Genomic DNA, 6,820 nt, shown 5'->3' with positions numbered 1-6,820 from the left:
CACACAAGGTTAAAAAAAATAGAGGCCCCAGCCCTGTTCCATCTTATTTGGGGTGAAATAGGTCAGTGTTTTCCAAACTATGGGTTGCCTTGAAAATGGGGTTACGAGAGAAACTCTGGGGGGAAAAGCGCTTGGTTCATAGAACCGAGGGTATATGAGTTGTAATAAACAGAGAGGTTTCTAAATGGGGTCGCAGGTCAACATTGAGGAAACCCTGCCCTAGGTACCCCTTCCCCTCCCCCGATCCGAGACCCCGCCTACATAGCCCCTCATTTATCACCTGGGAGGGGGTGGGAAAACCTAGTCAGTTGTATACTGAAATGTGTCTTCCGTATTTAACCCAACCCCCTCTGAGGCCTTTCCTCTTTGTCCTCTAATGCTCCTCTATTGTTCCTAGAGCAAAGAAGGAGGACCAACAACATCACAGAGTACCCATCAGGCCAACTCCTTGTTTTTATTTTTTATTTATTTATTATTTAACCTTCATTTAACTAGTCAAGTCAGTTAAGAAAAAAATATTATTTACAATGATGGCATACAGGGCCAAAGCTCTCTTTCTCTCTCTCTCTCTCTCTCTCTCTCTCTCTCTCTCTCTCTCTCTCTCTCTCTCTCTCTCTCTCTCTCTCTCTCTCTCTCTCTCTCTCTCTCTCTCTCTCTCTCTCTCAATTCAATTCAATTCAATTCAAGGGGCTTTATTGGCATGGGAAACGTGTTAACATTGCCAAAGCAAGTGAGGTAGATAATACACAAAAGTGAAATAAACAATACAAATTAACAGTAAACATTACACATACAGAAGTTTCAAAACAAGAAAGACATTACAAATGTCATATTATATATATACAGTGTTGTAACAATGTACAAATGGTTAAAGCACACAAGTTAAAATAAATAAGCATAAATATGGGTTGTATTTACAATGGTGTTTGTTCTTCACTGGTTGCCCTTTTCTTGTGGCAACAGGTCACAAATCTTGCTGCTGTGATGGCACACTGTGGAATTTCACCCAGTAGATATGGGAGTTTATCAAAATTGGATTTGTTTTCAAATTCTTTGTGGATCTGTGTAATCTGAGGGAAATATGTCTCTCTAATATGGTCATACATTGGGCAGGAGGTTAGGAAGTGCAGCTCAGTTTCCACCTCATTTTGTGGGCAGTGAGCACATAGCCTGTCTTCTCTTGAGAGCCATGTCTGCCTACGGCGGCCTTTCTCAATAGCAAGGCTATGCTCACTGAGTCTGTACATAGTCAAAGCTTTCCTTAAGTTTGGGTCAGTCACAGTGGTCAGGTATTCTGCCACTGTGTACTCTCTGTTTAGGGCCAAATAGCATTCTAGTTTGCTCTGTTTTTTTGTTAATTCTTTCCAATGTGTCAAGTAATTATCTTTTTGTTTTCTCATGATTTGGTTGGGTCTAATTGTGCTGTTGTCCTGGGGCTCTGTGGGGTGTGTTTGTGTTTGTGAACAGAGCCCTAGGACCAGCTTGCTTAGGGGACTCTTCTCCAGGTTCATCTCTCTGTAGGTGATGGCTTTGTTATGGAAGGTTTGGGAATCGCTTCCTTTTAGGTGGTTGTAGAATTTAACGGCTCTTTTCTGGATTTTGATAATTAGTGGGTATCGGCCTAATTCTGCTCTGCATGCATTATTTGGTGTTCTACGTTGTACACTGAGGATATTTTTGCAGAATTCTGCATGCAGAGTCTCAATTTGGTGTTTGTCCCATTTTGTGAATTCTTGGTTGGTGAGCAGACCCCAGACCTCACAACCACAAAGGGCAATGGGTTCTATAACTGATTCAAGTATTTTTAGCCAGATCCTAATTGGTATGTCGATTTTTATGTTCCTTTTGATGGCATAGAATGCCCTTCTTGCCTTGTCTCTTAGATCGTTCACAGCTTTGTGGAAGTTACCTGTGGCGCTGATGTTTAGGCCAAAGTATGTATAGTTTTTTGTGTGCTCTAGGGCAGCAGTGTCTAGATGGAATTTGTATTTGTGGTCCTGGTGACTGGACATTTTTTGGAACACCATTATTTTGGTCTTACTGAGATTTACTGTCAGGGCCCAGGTCTGGAAAAATCTGTGCAGAAGATCTAGGTGCTGCTGTGGGCCCTCCTTGGTTGGTGACAGAAGCACCAGATCATTAGCAAACGGTAGACATTTGACTTCAGATTCTAGTAGGGTAAGGCCGGGTGCTGCAGACTGTTCTAGTGCCCTCGCCAATTCGTTGATATATATGTTGAAGAGGGTGGGGCTTAAGCTGCATCCCTGTCTCACCTCACGGCCCTGCGGGAAGAAATGTGTGTGTTTTTTGCCTATTTTAACCACACATTTGTTTGTGTACATGGATTTTATAATGTCATATGTTTTTCCCTCAACACTACTTTCCATCAATTTGTATAGCAAACCCTCATTCCAAATTGAGTCGAAGGCTTTTTGAAATCAACAAAGCATGAGAAGACTTTGCCTTTGTTTTGGTTTGTTTGTTTGTCAATTAGGGTGTGCAGGGTGAATACGTGGTCTGTCTTACGATAATTTGGTAAAAAGCCAATTTGACATTTGCTCAGTATATTGTTTTCACTGAGGAAATGTACGAGTCTGCTGTTAATGATAATGTAGAGGATTTTCCCAAGTTTGCTGTTGACCCATATACCACGGTAGTTATTGGGGTCAAATTTGTCTCCACTTTTGTGGATTGGGGTGATCAGTCCTTGGTTCCAAATATTGGGGAAGAAGCCAGAGCTAAGGATGATGTTAAAGAGTTTTAGTATAGCCAATTGGAATTTGTTGTCTGTATATTTGATCATTTCATTGAGGATACCATCAACACCACGGGCCTTTTTGGGTTGGTGGGGTTTTATTTTGTCCTGTAGTTCATTCAAGGTAATTGGAGAATCCAGTGGGTTCTGATTGTCTTTAATAGTTGATTCAAAGATTTGTATTTGATTATGTATATGTTTTTGCTGTTTGTTCTTTGTTATAGAGCCAAAAAGATTGGAGAAGTGGTTTACCCATACATCTCCATTTTGGATAGGTAATTCTCTGTTGTTGTTTGTTTAGTGTTTTCCAATTTTACCAGAAGTGGTTAGAGTCTTTGGATTCTTCAATTACATTGAGCTGATTTCTGACGTGCTGTTCCTTCTTTTTCCGTAGTGTATTTCTGTATTGTTTTAGTGATTCACCATAGTGAAGGCGTAGACTCAGGTTTTCCGGGTCTCTATGTTTTTAGGTTGGACAGATATCTTAATTTCTTTCTTAGATTTTTGCATTCTTCATCAAACTATTTGTCATTGTTGTTAATTTTCTTCGGTTTTCTATTTGAGATTTTTAGATTTGATAGGGAAGCTGAGAGGTCAAATATACTGTTAAGATTTTCTACTGCCAAGTTTACAACTTCACTATTACAGTGGAACGTTTTGTCCAGCGTGCGACAGAGCTGCAGGAGTTGTGACCCGTTTTTGTTGGTTATGTTGTCATAGTTGTACCTAGGGGTGCATATGGGGGAGAGAATGCTGTCACCTCCAGGCAGGTGTTTGTCCCCCTGTGTGCTGAGGGTGTCAGGTTCTTGTCCGGTTCTGGCATTTAGGTTGCCACAGACTAGTACATTTCCCTGGGCCTGGAAATTATTGATTTCCCCCTCCAGGATTGAGAAGCTGTCGTCATTAAAGTATGGGGATTCTACTGGGGGGATATAGGTAGCACACAGGAGGATATTTTTCTCTGTTAAGATCATTTCCTTTTGAATTTCTAGCCAAATGTAAAATGTTGCTGTTTTGATTAATTTAATGGAGTGAGTTAGGTCTGCTCTATACCAAATTAGCATACCCCCTGAGTCCCTTCCCTGTTTCACACCTGGTAGTTTGGTGGATGGGACTATCAGCTCTCTGCAACCTAGAGGGCAACCAGTGGGTCCGTCTCCTCTATACCAGGTTTCTTGTAGGATGACATTGTCTGTATTTCCAATGTCTTTGATGAAGTCTGGGTTCCTGTTCTTTAAGCCAAAGGCAGATGACCTCAGGCCTTGGATATTCCAGGATAAGATAGTGAAGGCTTTGAGTTCCATAAAGTGTCCAATGTTGTTGGTCGTGTGGTTTGGCCTCAGTCCAGTAAGTGTGAGCAGAGCCTGCTGAGAATCTGGCACTTACCGTTGGCTTGGGCTAGTGTAAGAGTGGGGGTTGGGCCCGCTCACGGTCTGTGATTGATGGTCCTCAACATTTCATCCGGTATAATTTTACATATTACACACATAATGAGATAAAAAAAACATGTACAGAGAAACCGTATTAAGCAGAGACATATGTTTTTATTGAGTGACAGTCTTATCTAAGCTAACATGTAGATTATTTAGCTATTTGATTATGAATTTTAGGACAACTTTAGGTATAAAAATAATCATATTTAAAAATGATTTGATAAAATATTGAATTTGGCCTTTACTACTATAACCCATAGAAACGCATTGAATAATACATTCATAAATGGCAAAAGAAATGTATCCTAAGGAATAAGGTTTTGAAGTATCTGTCTTATATCTAGGAGATATATGAAAGCTCAGGAAATATATATATATATTTTTTTTAACACATATTTAACCCCAAATTTTTGTTGGCACTAAACTACCTCCATACTTCCATTAATTTGTATTGGTTACCTTTAGACGAACTGAGATGTGGAAGGCCGACATAGGCGGATGTGGTGGACTGAGACGCAGCCCAGATATCTCTAGCTTCAACTGACTGATTTTGATGGGGAATTTTTATTATGTTACTTAGATTGACGCACGGGTGTGTCAATAGACTCTTAAAGATGAAGGATGAAATCTTTTCTCTATAAACACGTCTGGGGCTCTTCCCTTAGAGGGCCCTCTACGACTGGCAAAGCCAGTCTACATCAAATACATATCTCTCTCTCTCACTCTCTCTCTCTCTCACTAGATGACATCAGAAAGCTAGAGTGACTTGTGACTATTTCCAGAGGAAGTACTTGACAACCTACTCTAAATGAAAGAGCCAGTGAACCTCATGTCCTCGTTGAAAGGAAGATGAGATTCAGCTCACCAAAATGGCCTCCTACACCACCATTTCTGTGAGAGGGTTTTAGTGATATATATTTTTTTAAATGTCAGTATCACGAAAAGAAAGAGGTAGAGGGGAAGGGGGAAGAAGAAGTAGAAGATCAGTAAGTTGAAGCGGTATCTTCCATATAACCAAAAGGTCACTCCATCCTTGGACCTAAATGTAGCAGAGTTATGACACGATGAAGCAGTAATAATAAAATGTCAGCTGAAAATGTCTGTGAGTTTTGAGACAATTTTTTTTATTATTTTCATTATGATCAAATAAAGCTGTAGATGTAAAAATCTGCAGACATCCTTTGCGCCTTTGACCAAACAAAAGCTGTTAGGGTAGGGGGTTAGGCAGTATGTTTGAGAGGCAGTATGTTTGGCCCCTTTGAGAGGCAGTATGTTTGGCCCCTTTGAGAGGCAGTATGTTTGGCCCCTTTGACAGGCAGTATGTTTGGCCCCTTTGAGAGGCAGTATGTTTGGCCCCTTTGAGAGGCAGTATGTTTGGCCCCTTTGACAGGCAGTATGTTTGGCCCCTTTGAGAGGCAGTATGTTTGGCCCCTTTGAGAGGCAGTATGTTTGGCCCCTTTGAGAGGCAGTATGTTTGGCCCCTTTGAGAGGCAGTATGTTTGACCGCTCTCCCACAGCACCAGCATCAACATCCTGTGTGTCAGGTTACTGGCCAGAACACTCTGTGCAGAAGTGGTGGGAAATTAATAAATTAGGAGCAGGTCTGAAATTTCCCCACTACAACACCTGACTCAGCTCTTTGTGTGAACTGTTCTGGAAAAGGGACGTGCTGATCTAGGATCAGTTTTGTAGAGGTGAGCAGCATTACAGATAACGATCAGGGCCCGTGTTCATAAAGCATCTCAGAGTAGGAGTGCTGATCTAGGATCAGTTTTGTAGAGGTGAGCAGCATTACAGATAACGATCAGGGCCCGTGTTCATAAAGCGTCTCAGAGTAGGAGTGCTGATCTAGGATCAGTTTTGTAGAGGTGAGCAGCATTACAGATAACGATCAGGGCCCGTGTTCATAAAGCGTCTCAGAGTAGGAGTGCTGATCTAGGATCAGTTTTGTAGAGGTAAGCAGCATTACAGATAACGATCAGGGCCCGTGTTCATAAAGCGTCTCAGAGTAGGAGTGCTGATCTAGGATCGGTTTATTCTTCTAGATCACAGTGAATAATATGACATGGACAGGGGGGAACCTGATCCTAGATCAGCACTCCTACTCTAAGATGCTTAATGACTACATGCCTTGTTGGCTAATTCAATGTAGGATACAATGTAATTCTGGTTCAGAGCAGGATACAATGTAACTTGTATTGAAGACTTAATGTGACCAACTAAATAGTCATCATATCTGAATTGCAGATTGAGCTTCTTAAAAGCCTCTTGGATCAGGTAGGTTAACAACACTCGTGTTGATGACACAAACTGACCTACATGCAACAACAAAACAAAAAAACAAAAGAAGGGGAAAAAAGAGAGAGGAAGATGACATGTTATTTTGTTGTCTGCATTTTAAAGCAGGAAAACATCTCTCTCTGGAATAGGAGCACAGCTGTGTTTCAATGTCAATGGGAACTGGACCTGAGAGCATGTGTGTTGAATTGAATTTCTCTTCTTGAGATTGTAACCTCCCTAGTTGATCACTGAAACCTTAGTGTACTCTGCTGGTTGATTCTGTTACTACAACTGTATGGCTCACATATTCTTTCCTGTAGCTCTTGTAGACAGGGATGAACTGGGACCAGAA

The sequence above is a fragment of the Salvelinus alpinus genome, chromosome 5 (genome assembly GCF_045679555.1).
Source record: "Salvelinus alpinus chromosome 5, SLU_Salpinus.1, whole genome shotgun sequence".
Classification (NCBI taxonomy): domain Eukaryota; kingdom Metazoa; phylum Chordata; class Actinopteri; order Salmoniformes; family Salmonidae; genus Salvelinus; species Salvelinus alpinus.
Note: the sequence above shows the minus strand (reverse complement) of the source record.